Source organism: Lathamus discolor, chromosome 2 (genome assembly GCF_037157495.1).
Source record: "Lathamus discolor isolate bLatDis1 chromosome 2, bLatDis1.hap1, whole genome shotgun sequence".
Classification (NCBI taxonomy): Eukaryota; Metazoa; Chordata; class Aves; order Psittaciformes; family Psittacidae; genus Lathamus; species Lathamus discolor.
Genome location: NC_088885.1, coordinates 63,858,669 through 63,875,134, shown reverse-complemented (window position 1 = coordinate 63,875,134; position 16,466 = coordinate 63,858,669). Strand labels below are relative to the sequence as shown.

General features: G+C 40.1%; 1 protein-coding gene across 1 annotated transcript in view; it reads left to right on the top strand.

The window, feature by feature from the left end:
* LOC136009037 (uncharacterized) overlaps positions 1-14,926 on the top strand; it is a 258,826-nt gene extending 243,900 nt beyond the window's left edge. The window contains exons 10-11 of the mRNA XM_065669123.1: positions 9,252-9,692; positions 10,352-14,926. The gene's annotated coding sequence lies outside the window, so the exon portion shown is untranslated. The remainder of the gene's footprint in view (positions 1-9,251; positions 9,693-10,351) is intronic.
* Positions 14,927-16,466: the final 1,540 nt, after the last annotated feature.

Genomic DNA, 16,466 nt, shown 5'->3' with positions numbered 1-16,466 from the left:
TGAATAAAATAGTCTGTAAGTACATGTTAGGAGAAAGTTATTTATAAAAATGCATTAGATTTCTAGGTTTAACTTTTGTCAAAAACATGCTAAAATGGTTTAGTTTTCTATTTCAGATGTCTTTCATAACAGAAAAATTTTCACTGAGATTTGTAACTTTTTCTCTTGAAATGCACACTACAAGTGTTTGGGTGAGAATTATATCATTTTACAGGGTTTTTTTGCACCAGGCTGTCCATCTTAAAAAGAGCAGCGTCTAATTAACACTTTGCTAAGATGTTCAGTCGGTGGGCTAAGGGGAAATGTATTCAAATATCTGTTTTTATCCATGTCACTGTACTGTACTTCCCAGAGCCCGTTATCTACATTTTTTCATTATCTGCGCTGTACTTACCAGCCCCGCTGACCTTGAGGTAAGGTATTGCTGTACTGCATTTTAGCAATGGTGGTGCAGATGGCACTTTTCTGTTTTGGAGCAGGTTTTCCTTTCGATATGGTGCTGTAATCCAGGGGAATAAAAATTGCTGTTTAATCAGGAATCTTGTGAAGTTTGAAGGAATACTTCATGAAAAGACTGGTCATCATATTTTTGCAGTTAATTTGATTATTAATGTTTGTTGTTGTTTAACCCCAGCCGGCAACTAAGAAGTTTTATGTTGATTTATGGATGGCAAAAGCAGTAGGTAACTTGAGTATGCTTTGTTGGAGAAGTGCACCCGTTAATAAGGTGCCTTTTTTATTTAGGTAATGTGGTGAAGATTGTTGGATTAAGAAGGCATAATATAGAAAAAACCCAACCCTGCTTTCATGGAGATCATCCTCTATAGTTAGAAAGATGTAATTTGGGACTTTTGGCAATTAGAAAATAATTGCCATTAGTAATGTACAAACCAAAGGATATTCTACAGGTGTTTCATATTCTCATTTTGTTCTTACAGGAAGTTACTTTTATGTTTACTTTCAATCAGAGTTATGAGTAGGATTAGGTTTTGGGATGTATGTTGTTGGGGGTGTTCACTGCAGAGCAGAAGCCACCTTTACACCTCAGTGTAACCAGGCTGTCACGAGCCCCCTGTGGCTGTTGGAAACTTTCTCACCTGCACTGCTGTTTATACAGATACTATATTGCGGTCTACAAGGCTTGTTCAGGCTTATCAAGGCAAGGTTCATTAACAGTGGTCACAGGCCTTGTTATTGTGACTGTAAGCTTACAGGTGAAGGTTATTTTGTCATACACAGAGGTAAAGAGAGTTTGTGTTTACGGAAGGAATTCCTCTGTGCTAAATCTAGATGGTTGGCCTTCATTAGCAATAAAAAAGGTATGTGGACTGATAGCATGGGTGGGTATCAGCTTCATTTATTATTAAACTGACAGTAAAGGTTAGTTTGGTCAAAATGCCTTTAAACAATGTCTTATGAAATTTAACATTGTAAGTATTTAACAATATCAGTGAAGCACAGCCTGTTTACTGGATCCAAATCTGTGGAATAGCAAGTTTTTCTAGACTGGTTTGGAGTGGTGGGTTATGTTTCCATATCTCATATTTCACTGTCGTATTTCAGAAGGTTTTGTTTTGAGATGTTTTGAAATCCTTGAAAACACAGGATGGGATGTTAATGATGAGTAAAAGAAAATATTCCAAAGCTGAATCTAGTTATAGATGTCAGAGCTAGGAAAAAAAATCAGCTTTGAAATGGCAATTGAGTGCAGAAGACATTTTCAAATTACTTCTTGATGTTGGATTTAAGACCAGGAAACATTCACCCTGTTGTCCATAATTACTTTTAGAGCTCCCCAAAGTTTTTCACAATTTGTTTACAATTAAACATATTTGCAGTTCAAAAATTAATAACATGCATCTGAGGCTCTAATATTACTCAGCCAGTATAACACCTGCACTCTGGATGCTGTTGTCCTGACTCAGAAAACAGTCTTTACCAGCAAAGACCAGTTAGGTATGTGCTTGTATCATACTGAGGACTGTAGAATGTAAGCAAGTGTTTAGTATGTGGGCTTAAATCGATCTAATTTTAGGGCTTTTGAATAAATTTGAGATGTTGCTTTTCTTCTTCCATTTGTTCTTCAGACTTTTTTTTCATTCCTGATGCTACCCAATCTTCTAACCTTCCTTCCTGTCTCCTGTTAACCTAAAGCTGTAATGTTGTGGCGAATACTGTTTGGTTAGCACAGTAGCAGAGGAGGTGGACTGCCATTAAGAAGCATTTGTTAAAGTAATTGAAAGGTTAAGGTTTATAGTTCAACAGAAATATGGACACTGCTACTTCCTATGGCACAAATAATGATCTAAAGTACACCGTTTATAATATAACACACACAGATAAGTTAGAAGAATTGTTTATAAGGTTTCGGACACAAATAAACATGAAGAAACACCAGCAGTAAAACTGTCCCTCAGTAATGTTTACATGTCTATATGACCATTCGCTCTCTGCATGCCTGATCATACAAGCTTTCTTTTCGTAGAAGTTCCCATCTCTTTCCCTGAGCAGGATGAATATAGCAAATTGTTGCAGATTTGCCTTTTTGTTTGAAGTCTTTCTGTTTACTGTGCTCCGAGATCTATGTTCCAAAGAGGTGTTCTTTGCCATCAGTTAATGTATGCATTATCTTACTGATCCACAAAATGATTAATCTGTGTCACATCGCCACGACATGAAGGGCTGAAATTATCCTTGTTTTACAAACACAAAACTGAAGTATAGATGCGGTAGTGCAAAGTCTCACCAGTGCAGGGTATTTGGTTTGGGATGCTCCTTGTTGTCCTATCAGAACAAAACTTCTACTGACTTCAGTTGTGGTTGTAAATACCTTGGGGGCCTGGAGTGGAAAATGCATGTACAGAACTTTTGTATAGTTAGGTAATGTTACAAGTCTCATGCAAAAGCAGAAGGGGATGAATTCTGTTCACTAAAATAATATTAATCTTTCCCAAAGAGGTTTAGATGTAAAAACAAATCCAAACAAACAAAAAAACTATAATGTTGTCAAGTTTGGGTTCTTGTCTGAGAAGCAGCAAAAATAACACCACCATGAACAAGATATATGCTTGCAAAATTCTGCCTACAGCTCTTGGAATTGCGAATGATTCACAAAGAACATGTTGAAATAAATGTTGCTTGGGGAGAAGGACTCTTAGAAATATCTAATGCTATTTTATTATAAGTTTACAAATTGAGATAAAATAAAACCAAGCACAGGCAGGATTAAGGTTTGACAGAGTTAAAAGCACAAATTAAAAAGTGAACAGGAGGGAATGTTAATAATAAGCGGTGCTATTTGCTCTTCTCCTTGATCACTCAGCATTTCAGCCACATATGTACACTTACATATGTGTGTATATATATTAAAAATATGTGTAAGGCTATAGAAATACATATATAAGGAGATATATGGATACATGTGTAATAAAAAAGTATGCAGGCTTGTATTTGCACGTGTTCATTGTGCAGCCCAAACTCCTGTGTGATGAGAACATGAAACGGGGTTTAAATGTGTGATTATTCTCACTTCTGTGTTGTGCTGTGGTTTCTGGAAGCAGTCTGTTGCTCTTGCAGTTTGGTCCTTGACCTTCTATCACTTTTGGAGACGTGCCATGCAATCTTTGTTTACAGTAACAAGCATGGAAAAACTGACTTCCTGACAGTAATGCTGAAGTCTAAGTTGAAACCACTCACAGGTGAAAAAACATAGTTCTTCCACTTTGAACTTGTAATGTGTTTGATGTAAAATACCCATCTAAAACTGGGCAGCCAACAAAAGGAAACCAGTCCTTTGCCCAAGACCAGCTATTAACTGCTTTGTCAGCAGTTTCACTAAGGAGTTGGTTGTAATGTGTTTCAGAATGGTTTTCCTTGCATATCGTATAATTAAAAAAAAAAAAAAACCCAAACTATTGGTTATTTAATTTTCATATAGGCATGATATTAATTGGCTAAGCAGTTCAGGACCCTTCATAGACTTCTAGCTATTGCACATGCAGGTCTTTCCATGTAATTTCTTCGTTACACAGCTTTTTCACAACCTGGTAAAATACGTTTGGGTTTGCAGATTGTTTTGTATGAAGAACTGGTGTATTGCACAATTTCCTTGTTTTCTGGCATTTGCATCTCTTTATCTAGTGTTCTGTGTTCACCAACCCATACTAATGACTGTAAGACTTTTAAAGGAAATTAGGGTATTTACATAAGGAATTTTTGTGTTCAGTCTAGATTGTCTTGTTAAGGTGCAGGTTTACTAAACAAAGCAACACTTGAGTTTGGAAGTAAAAATCAAAGTCATGATGCAAATTGAATGCAAATCTAATGAAAGATTTGTGGCCCAGATCAGTGATCATATTTTTGGTGATGTTAACTTAGGTGATGTGTTTTGTAGCAAGTAGCTATTCCATAATTATGTTAAAAGACTGTTATCTTACACTTTCAGGAATTTGCAAGGGCACAATAAGCAGAGTGAAAGAGTGAGCTAATGAAACATCACTCTATTCCTGCAAGTCGTGTGTTCAAGTGGTATGTGTTTTAATGCACACTTCCAAATCCTCTGCACAAATCTTATTTGCTTTTTACATCATTAGAATAATTACAGTGCTCTAATTAACTTATGGCCTGACCCCTTTTGCACTGGAATATGTGTCATGTCAGTTGTTTTTGAATCATGAGAAGAGTTTGGCCCCAAGGGCTAACTTAACTGGAGGAAACAGTTTTTAGTAAGTGAGAATAATAATGGGAATATTAACCTTAGGAAGCGTCTACAAATACAGAGAAACTTGTGTAGTTTTTCACTGTTGATTATCACTTAGTTGTATTTACATTGATGTATCATGTTCTGCTCTGTTGAATTCCTATATTCCAGGACTGCTTCTGAAGTCTTCTTTCTCACACAGTTTGCAAGATTCCAACAGCACAGGGCTTAAGATGTGTAGACTCAGGCCTTTAAAGTGCATAGGCATTTTCTAACATTCATTGATCAAACATGGATAAATATTAAAAACTGTCACTCAAATTTTAAGCATAGTATTTGTACTCACACTGGAAACAAAATCTCAAATATTAGGATCAAAGAGCTGAGAAATACAAACGTATGTGGTCAGGGCTATCATCTGCAATAGCTGAAAATTTGAAAGGCTAATTGCAATAAACTGTCCATCATGCATCCATGGAACCTAGAATTAAAATGGGAAATTTTTCAAGGAGTAGTATTGAATAATCAGTGAATTCAAATAAATTGATCTTTTTCCAGATGACTGCAAGAAAGAAGTGCAAAACTGTGCTTCACCAGTTTCTTGTGACAAAGAACTCTGTGCTGAAGATGCAGAAGCAGCATTTCCCTATTTTTTAACATGCTCTTACTAAGATGGTCTAGACATATTTTACTGAAAATTACCAAGAGGTGGAGTTGTGGCTATTTTTTAATTGGATGGACAACCAAAACATACCTTTTGTATGAAACAGAGTTCAATCCAGGTGCCATACAAATAGTAGCAATATCAGGAGATGCCTTTGAAGAAACCTGTAAGTACCAAAGCAGTTTAGCTGTGGTCACACAAAACTCCTTACAGGGTATTTTACCTTAATGAAGAGCTCTGTACACTGAAAAGAAACTGCTTCAGGGTTTTTAACTCACAGATAAAGTTGACCTGAGTGTCTCTAAACTATGGCATTGTGTGTCTAGACAAACCCCATGATCACTAAACATCTACTGGTATTTTGTGCAAAACATAGGGCACTCATGTCTTGGCCAGTAGCCAGCCTGGCTCAGTACTTAGACCTATGTGCAGCTCTGTGGTTTTTGTTCACTGACATATGTTTGTTTTGGTTTGAGTCCATAAGGTTTGCACACTTGAGGTTCACTTTGAGGTTTCAAGTTCAGTGAAACATCAAGTTTTGCCTGGCTTTTGGGTCGAAACCTCAAGCCTAATGATAATGTTTTCTCTATCTGTAGATGACAAAGAGAAAGGTCATTGAAAAGCAAACCCCAAAGCCTGATGCTGGCTGAAAATCATCAAGCATTCAAATGGAACATTCCCTGCAGAATTTCGCAATTGCATGTTTCTACTGGAATTAGCAGCTGTGCATTTTTCTGATAAACACAAGTGTATTAGTTGCATTCTGCTTTAGTTGAAACTACAGCATTACTCCAAGTTTCTGCTGTTTTTCTCTTCCTACTTCCTGGGTGGCACTGTTAATAGCTGTGCAAGTGTGGCAGATTTTGGGTGTCATAAGCAGAAAGCTAAATTTATGTTAAACCATTGGCCAGATACTTATTTGGTTTAAGTTCTGTTACTTCTAACCAATCTCTGCAGTGCCCATCTTATGTTTAACCAACTGTTTCTGCTTTCTATGACTTCAGGAAGTAAGATCCAAAAGGGACTATTCCCAAAAGGAAAAGCTGGTGTGCTAAAGGTGGTAGGGTAGCTTTCCTCTTTTGAGTCCTAATTCTTGTCTGGTGTTGAAAGGATTTAAGTCTTGTTCTCTGTAACAGTGCAACTATCTCACATCTGGGATTCAAAGCTTCATTTTCAGTGATGTTTGTTGAATCTTAGACTCATAGAGATCCTCTTGAAGTAGAGTTGCAATGTACTGTACCAACCAGATAATTAGCCATATGAAGAAGTGTACTGAATCTGTTTTAAAAGCGTATGAAAATTACTCCACAGAAACTGAATAGCATTTAAGCACTCATGAATTATGTTTAGTTTGGGCTGTCTGTATATTGCTGTAATTCTTCATGTTGATCTAGAGTCTACTCTGCTGCTGAATCTTCTACTTCAAAGCCTGTTCCCTGTGGACAGTTACATCAAATCCAAGGCAGTCAGTGTATTCCTAAGGTAGCATGAAGCTGCACTAATATGGAGCAGGATTTATGATCAAATGTTTGAGAATAGATTGTCAAATGCCAGGAGTAAAATGGTGTTGGGAAAATTTCTATTCATAACCTGTCAAGGCAACACCCAAAACAAGCCCAGTCCTTTCCACATCTTCCAGTCCAAAAGCTTTCATGTGAAATCAGGCAGAAATTATGTTAACCATAAACTCATACCTGTACCCTCAGCTGTTCAGTTTGGACAACTTCCTGCTTCTTCATTCACTGTAAGGACAGAGAGAAAATATGCTATGGAGTTCAAATGAGAGTCATTTTAGACAGGTAATTTTAGAGTCTGCAAATGAGTTACTTTGTGAGTTAACAGTACGTAACAGACCAAAGTACCTATGTTGGAGGTTTGGAGAGGGAAGAAAGAGTTAGTTACCCATACTGGTATCAAAGAATTTAGTGGAGAAGTTATCTGAAGGAATCTCAGTGTAAGAATTAGGTTTTTAATCTCTGTGTCTGTAATGCCGTCTTTCAGAAGGAGCTTTTGTTCATCTAAGTATTTTACATTACTGAAGAAATTATGACTGGTCTTTCTCTTTGTAATTCTTGTCTCCCTCCCTACCCCATTGTTTGCATCTAACACGACTCTGTATTTCTGGGTCATACTTAAAGGTATATACATTGTGTACCTACATAGGAGATTATTCACAAGCTTCCCAAAACATTTACAAATACTGTAGGGTCCCCTTTTCAGGTCTGTTTGAAAAATATGTCCTGTATTGCGTACTCTGAATAAACCAGTATCCTCAAGCTCCATGTTGGTTCAGCCGTAATTCTGGCTTCCAAGAGTAGTTGAGGTTTCACATGCATCTGGTCTTTGATCTTTCTCCTGTTTCTCATGAGTAACACATGGCAGAACACTGGAATCGTTATCAGGGTGTTCACTGGGGTTTAAGTGGTTTGGTTAATAGTTGAACTGGAAGCATTTAAATATCAAAACAATCATCAGATGGTGGCAATTTGGAGATGTTCAAATGAGTAAGAGAAGTCTATTCATTCCTTGACTCCTTCGCTTTGTTTTTAGTGTTAGATCTAGGAAAGCATATGCAATCCGGTATTTCTCATTAGCAGTGTAGTGAAGGCTGTGTGTGCAAGAAATGCACAGGTTATGGAAACTCTTTCTCTGGATGTTTTCAGGATGAAGTTGCAGCTGACCTTATATGATGGTGATGATAGACAGGGGGGTCACCAGTAACCTGCAGAGGACACTTCCAACAAACATACAGAATCATAGAATGGTTTGGGTTGGAAGGGACCTTAAAGATCATCTAGTTGCAATCCCCCTGTCATGGGCATGGGCATCTTCCCTTAAACCAGGTTATTCAAAGCCCTGTCCAACCTTTCCTTTAACACTTCCAGGGATGGGGCATCCACAGCTTTGTGGCTCTACATCAGAACAGATGAATGAGCTACAAGTGTCAAGTGGGAAAGATCATCCGCTCATGGAGTCAAGAACTCCTGCAGCTCAGACTTCGAGAATGAACGAGAAGCCATGCTGAACCATGTTATTCTAATTGTTATAGGTTGAGAATAACAAGACTGGTGACTAGGACAGCTCCTTACCTTTTAATCCAAAGCCCTGAAGATACTTATTTTGGGGCACTGAGTCTCTGACTCAGTAATGTTTATCTTTTGGACTTTATCTTCTTGGGTGTACCAATGTAATTTTCCAACAAAGACTTGCCAGTGCTGCAATTATAAATCCCACAGGTGAAAATGCCCTCAGATGGCTGCTGTAATCTTGTGATTTCTTTACATGCAGTCCTGTGGCTCTCCTGAACACTAACTGCATGCCGAGGGTGAATGCTACAACTGGATTTTATATGGAATTTAGGCAACTCCTAGGTGCAGCCCATTGCAAAACCTCTTCCTGATAGGAGCCAATGAGAACAAGCTACAACTGCCTTGTGTAAAATTTTGCAATCTGCTATTGCGTGAACAGTTGGGGAGGTTGAAATCATCGCGAAAGAGCACTTGGGTTCTGCTCCGATTGCGCTTCCCCGTGTGAGTGCTAGATAACTCTTCTGTGGAATTCTGTGCTTGATCCCTATCATATAACTTTGGAGCTTGCAATGGGATCCTGTGCAAAGCAGCTGTGTGGATTCACAGCAACTATCTTCTTACATTTTCCTGACACCGTGTACAGTTTCAGTGTAAAGAACCAGGGAGCGCAGCACTGAGAGGTGGTGCCCGGCTTTGCAAACAAAGGGGATGGAGGACTCTATGCCACCTGCTCTGTCACTTGAACAAATGCTAGGCATAAAACAAGCTACAAACTGCTAATTGTTTGTTGGATGATAACTTTATGCAGCAGCAGTTGCATCGATCATCAAGGTCAGCTTTTCTGCTTTTGTTTCTTCAGCGAGCCAGTCCCTCGGTTCCATGCACCTACAGGAAAGATGGCAAAACAGCCTAGGATATTAACTGCTTGGTGCCCTGACAGTGAACAATATCGTGGAGCTGCACGCCCTTATTCGGGGACTGCCAGAGATGTCCAGATGTTTCTGCGTTAAACAATGTGGCACAACACCTCTGCAGGAATTGGCAGACAAGAGCTTGCTTCTTTATTTGGATTGAAAGATTTTGAGTCAGCAATGCCAGGAAAACATTGCCATCGTCTGCAAACCAGAAACCCCTGTCATGTCCACGCGTGAGGAAAAAAGCCTTCTGCTCATTTTTTCCCGATTATTTGTGGGACAATGTGTTTACTAAAATGACCAGTTATGAAGAAAGTGAACAGCCCCCTGTTTCCTGTTGTAGTTGCTCATGAGCGTGGGCCTGAGCAGGAAAAGGAGTAGTCTTGGTAAATAGCTTATTAGGCTCAAATAAATTATTCAGAACACAGATTTAGATACAGATTGCAGGGAATGATAATGGAGTTGGTTTTCTGAGCCTGTTCATGTTATGAAGACGTGGAGTACGCTTTTCAGGAATTCATTTAAGTGGAATCAGCTTTGAATAACGTAGCCTGGAAGTAATATTGCTGCCATCCAGCTAGTGTCTGTGGAACAGCATTCTCCTGCCTCCTGAGGCAATGGTGTTGAAGATGGATAGATAGCGAGATACTTATTTTTTGGCCTTTTTTTATTTTTCTTTTTTTAAGAGAAATTCTCTGTAACCGCTAGAGATGGGCATGTTTTTGTAGAGATTCCCCCCCCCCCCCCCCCCCCCGAGTGAAACAGTGGACCACATCAGCATCCGATTTGGGTGCGTCATGTGGTTTCTCATGTGATGCTGGTCTCACTGCGCTTTGGAGAGTGAGCCTTTGTGACTCCGCACTCTTGGACAGTAGCATCCAGCATCACAGGAGACTTTGGGAAGGGAGAGGAAAAGACACCTCCCAGAAACCTCCAAAAGCCCAGAAAAATAAAGTTACAATAATTTATTATAGTTATTGTTTCTTCTTAACTGTTCTGGCTTTTATTTTTAATTCTGGGTCTTCCCTTTTTTCCGTTCCTGCAGGCACAAAGCTATACCATTCAGAAGAAGCGAGATTGTCTTTCCCTACAGCTACGACACTGCACTGATCTCGACACAGCCTGCTTTTCCCTTCCATTTACCTGGGCGGCTGCTGCTGTTTCTGCTGCTGCTGAGGCTGCCACAGTCTCGCTGCCTGCGCTTCACCCCGGCTTGGCTGGCTCAAAACTCACTTGTCTGCACATTGCTACGAACAGAGATGGAGCTGCGTTTTTTCTGTTGGTTCTGGAAGCAAAGAGTTGCAATATGTGATGACTTCGGGATTTTCTTTGGGGGGGATGTGGAGGGAGGAGAAAGGAGGGGTGTTATTCTAGGTTGGGGTGGGTGAAAGCTTAAAGAAATATTATGTAAAGTAATCCAGTGCTCGACAAGGGCATCAGCAGCAAGAATCCAGCCTCTGCTGCTCCAGAGGATTAACATGGGGAAGCCACAGTGCTGCAGTCGGGTTTCACCTCAGCGTTGTGCTGGAGATGGATAAATAAGGTATTGGTTGTGTCTGCCTGTTAAGGCAAAGCCATGGGAGAAGGAGAGAGCGAGCAAATGCAAAGGAAGAAGAAATGCTACATGCCGTTTGTCTGATTCTGGGCATTCTTATTGCAGAGAGGATGGCTCGATTAACAAAGCAATGTATGGACGGCGGGGACTGTAAATTGTAGCTTGAACACTTCTGATGCTGTCAGGGAAGGAACTGATGAGCTAGGTGGTTGCAGCGATATCCCCAGGGAAAACAGCAGCCAAGCACTCTGTGTGTATATCTATGTGTGTAAGTGCTTTTGTGTGTGTGTGAGCATGTACAAACATGAAAGAAAGACATTTCTGACCAATTTACAGAGGAAGTTTGTCACTTCGCTAGGTCAGACTTGATTGCAGCTTGCATTTTCAACTATAGCTCTACACCCATTTCCTGACTGAGACGGCACTTTGTGAAAACAGATGGTAGGCAGAATTCTTTTAAGAAACGTGAAAGCAGATCGTTTCCGCTTAACACCTTGAAGCACTGAATCTTCTGCAGTGTGCTGTGAGAAACTGTGGGGTTTCGTTTCTCCATCTTAAAATCTTTATAAACACAGCTGTATTCAGTATGGTGAAAAATTCTATACTGTAAATAGAAATGTGATCAATCTAATCAAAATAAATGCATCCCAGATGACTTCTAGACCAGCTGGCTAACACAGTCATCAGAAGCCTGAATGCTCAACTGAGCATTTATATTCAGTGTTATATTTATATCTTCTTTTCCTTTTTAGAATTTCAAAATCAGCCTTTAATTAAAAAGAATTCTTCATCTATTGAGAAAAGGCAATGCTCGCATTTGACAATAGATTTTTCTGAAATGTTACCTGGGTATATTTTTTATTGCCAAATGTGCATGTGGGAGACCATGTGTTCAGAGCAGGTAGATTTGTCACAGTACAGGCGTGTTTAGGTTGGTAGGCAGCTCTTCCTGGCCATGTCTGAAAAATGTAGAAATGGGGGAAACAAGCACTGCACTCAGCTAGGGGCTTGGCATGGCTTCTAGCAGCTGCCTGAGAAGGAGGTGGTTTGGTTCTTTTTTTCCTTTTTTCCTTTTATACAAATCCATAGACCATAATGTCATCCTAAAATGTGTACAAGGGGATTTCCCAATAGTCATGGAGAGCTACCCTGCAAGACGCCTGTCTGGCCCTTCCACTATTTGTTACCCAGCCTACAAAGGCAGCCCTGTGTGTTGGATTATATTTAGCCAGCTGTTGGATAACATTCTTGTGCTGGGGGCAAAGGAGTCTTATTACTTCCAAAATGTAGTTTTCTGTTTGCTTAAAGAAAAATAACCTTGGCAATACAGCAGGCTCTAGAAAGGAGCTTATGTCACTCCTATACCTTTCTGAAACTATCATGTGCTTCTAACTGAGGCAGTTTAAAGCAAGCAAGGAGGAGGGAGAGACTTAACTCACAGCTTCAAAGCTGCAGAGGCAAGCAAAATGTCAGCAGCTTGTAATTAGGAGTCCACGGTTACGTCAGTGACTGTACCGCTCCAAGAATAGCTATTTGATGTGTGCCACAAAGCAAAGGAAGCCAGTCATAACCTGGTTACCAAGCTGGGTTCAAACAAGAAAGAGCAAAATGGATTAATGAATCTGCTGTGTTCCTAACTCAGATGTGGATGGATTTACATGTGCAAGGCTTGCTGAATTCTGCAGCAGTGAAGACTGAATTATCAGCTTGTCAGAGGGCATGCGTTCACCAAGTGGAAGTGTGAATCCTTCAGAAAAAAATGCAGATGAACCATCTTTCCTAGAAAATCCCTTTCCCATCTCCATCCTGCACAGACAGCTGCTTGTCGTGGAGGCATGCTCTGAAGGGACACACAAGTGAGGCGCACAGAGGTGTTTATAAGCATGGGTGTAATTAAACACAAAGCAAGCATGCTGAAATTCTGTTCTTGCATTATGGATTTGATACTGAAATACCACCCCAGAGAAAGCTGACTGGGGTCTAGTGTGGTTTATATTAAGGCTTCTCTCGCAAAGAGTAGAGGGGGAGGGAAAGGGCAGCATGCAGCATCTCGCAGCCCAAAGTCCCCAGGGCTGTGGCTGTGCACGCTTAAAGGCGCCGGTCCACACCCCGCCGGCAGCTTTCTGACCTCCACAATTATTTTTAGGTCTGCACAGGCAACTCGGCAGCATTTAAGTAGTGAAATTGCAGGGGGTGCTTAATCTGCTCTGACTGGCCTTTCTCCGTGTTGTGGCTGGCAGATGTTTACAGGGCTTTCATCAGTACCCCCTCTGCAGTATTCCATGTGGATGTCTGTCGGTGTTCATGCCGCCCAGTTGCTAGAAGCCTGGTGTGGTTCCCTGCTCCCCACAGAGGTCGGTTTCAGTTCAGCTTTGTTTTTGTCACTTTTTAATTTACCAGGATAGGTAGATTGCATCATGCAAACAGTGGGGTGGGGTTTTTGTTGGGTTGGTGTTTTTTTTTTTTGGGACTGCGAACACAAATTTGTAGGAGGAGATGACTGTGTACATTAAACCAATAGCTTCTTGAATTGTGTGTAGTATAATTTAAATATACTTACTTTAATTAATAGAAGGTTACAAAAGCTGGTATTGTCTGTGGCTGTTAAATTTACATCTTAGGTTTAGTCAGTGAGTATAACCTGTCTGATTAGAATAGTGTATTCTACACAGCCAACAGGGTGGAAGACGTTATTTTGTTTGTGTTGGTTCAAACAGCTGGTCATTAATGCAGGCTCCATCTCCAGAGTGAAGTGCTAGTGGACATGAATGGCTGCCTGATTAATGCTGTCCCTCGATGGGTCCTTCATCCAGCAGCGATGCTCGCAGCAGAATAATGCAGCATGATTTGATTGCGCTCTAACAGGGTAGTATGTCATTGTGTCACCGAGCAATCGAGGTTATTATGGGGCAGGGCAGACAGACGGGACAGTGGGGTTACTAGACCGTGGCATTTTTAGAAATGCAGGCCTGACCTACTTAGAGTTATTCTTGCTGGCTGGCAGCTGCCTGATGCAGGGCTCCCCCTGATAGGCTGCGGCTGTTGCTAGGGGGAATTAGCATGAATTTTTCCACATACAGACTCAGTGATTGAATGATAAAAGCTGACTAGAATTAAAGAGATTCGGTTCAGTATTATGCAGATTTATCTCCCTCATTTTTTTTTTTTCCTCTCCCAAATGCATATAAAGGAGCAGAAGACAGTTTGTTTCTATTTATTTTTGACCTATTTTTCTTTTCCAGGGGAGGGCAGAAGTGTTATGAATTTTTGATCATCATTTGCTATTTAAACTATTGAAATGATATGACAGTGGGCATGCATCTTTAATGTACGGGAGATTCAAATGCTGTCCCTTTGGAAGGGAATGAAATGCATATATTTTGTGTTCTGGTCATGAAGCCATGTCCAATTTCCTTGTCTGGAAAGGGGAAACGTATACCAGGTTTTATTGCATAACATTACTCTTGGTTATTTTTAGCTATCTGTACTTCACAAAATTAGTCCTATGTTTATGTTGGTGGATGAAATTAATACCCAGACTATGTCTCCTATATGCCGAGACAGGCGCCTCGGGTATGCTGTAGTGTTGTGTGTCATGTCCATCTGAAACGGTGTTTACATATTACAGACATACCAGCACTGCATACCTAGAAGAGAACCAATGCCTGGCCTGTAATCAAATCAATTGGAGAACCTCTTCTGGATTTTGGAGTCTTTTTCAGGCTTTAGTTTAAAGCTGGATTCTGTAGATGGACCTCTGTTATTTACCTACATCTGGCTAAAACAGTGTTATCTTTTTAGAGAACTCTGCTCCCTCAGGAAGCAAATAAAACAATACTCAGTGAAGAATCCTTTGATGTAATTATGAATATTTGCTTTGTTATTATGGCTAATTACAGAAGATCATTGTTTAAACCACAAATCCCCTCTGTGTGATCCTTTACCATACAGAGAAGTTACAATTTGGTGCTTATAATTTAAAATTAATTTTTCATGGCAAAACATCATGACGTCACATGCAAAGAATTGGGAATTTTCAAAGTAAGAGGCAGTTTGGGGTGGGGGAGGGGACCTAAATGTATTCAGAATTGCAGAATAAAAAAGCGTGGCTTGGTGCGTTTGAAACGGTTTCATTTAAAATAGTTGGAAGAATGAGAGATGCCTTTTAGAGGGCTGTGATAAACCTGCACATCTGTCTGGAGAGCCAGCAGCCTCCCTGGATGCTGAACATCCCTGCCTTAGACCCCGGAGTTTCTTGGGAAGGTATGAAGAGGAAGCAACTGGAAATGGACGCATGCATTTGAATGCATTTTGTGGCAGAGACAAAGCAGCGAGTTCCTACAGATTTGAATTTCCTATGTCTCTTTCCTGGACTTGATTCATTACCAAACTCACACCTCTTCTTTCTCTGCTCCTTCGCAATGGTGCTATGGAATGACAGTTTTTTAGAGAAGTGAAAGTGAAGAAAGGCACTACTTGATGCCCGGTAATTGTGCTCTCCTTGGCTGTCCCTAGAGGTTACTCCAGAAAGTGAAACAGCAGCTTTGCTCATGCTCCCCTCCACAGTATTTAGATCCAAACCTGATATCTTGATCAGCTTTCCTATGGGATTCTGCCAGTGGCTGTGACTTCCCATCTGGACTGTGTCATGATTCAGCTTGTCTCAGTGCCTCCTCAGTGGTTTGTATGCAGGTGGGAAGCCTTTTTTGCTAAAAGAAGGCAAGAACTGGCATGGAAGTCAGTTCCTGATAGGAGAAAAAGCCAACTGTGCTTTCAGGATGGTAGGTAGCAGCCAGCCTTTGTGTGCAATTGTTGAGGTTCTTGCCCTCATTGGTTGTAGCCATTTGTGGTTTCATCCAGGTCACTTGGGATATTAGCTAACTTGGACTTCAGCAAATCAAAATGAGTGTGCAATATTATATGAATTTCAGCAGAAACTAATTTTCTAGAAAAACTGAGTGTCATCTTTCTGAGTGTTGTCTTATTTTGGTATATTCCTTTAAGAAAGATGAAGTCTAAAGAAAAGCAGCAAACAATATGAAGCATATACTCTGTGGAAAAGAGTGGTATCCTTGCTGTTTGTTTGGGACTTCAACAAAGTGAACATTTGTAGCAAACTTCAAATCAGACAGTTTAACAAACCAGCAAGTGACATATTAAATATGAGAAAATTTGGTGCACCAGAAGCTGTATTCAACATAAGGTTGCTTTTCTGAAAGTCCCTGTAATGGGAATTATTCCAAATAAACTAATGTGAATAATCTGCTCACAATACTGTAGGTAATTAGAAGTAGCAGAAATATGGAGTTAATGAAACAATCAAAATATGAGCTCTCTGTGTATGTATAAAGCATAAGAAACAGGATGCCAGAGGAGTTGGAGAAAAATTTGTGTTGAAAATATTGTCAGTTGTGCACATTCCTTTGAAAAAACGTTAATAATTTTCTGATGATCTCCTCTCAGGTTTCTATTGTTGCAGCAACTTACACCTCCTACCTTGAAGTTGCTTACCTACAAAAGATTGTGTTGTATTGTTCAACATTCTTGTACCATGACCTCTCCAGTGAGCTATGAAAGATCTATTATACTGAGTTTCATGCTCTAG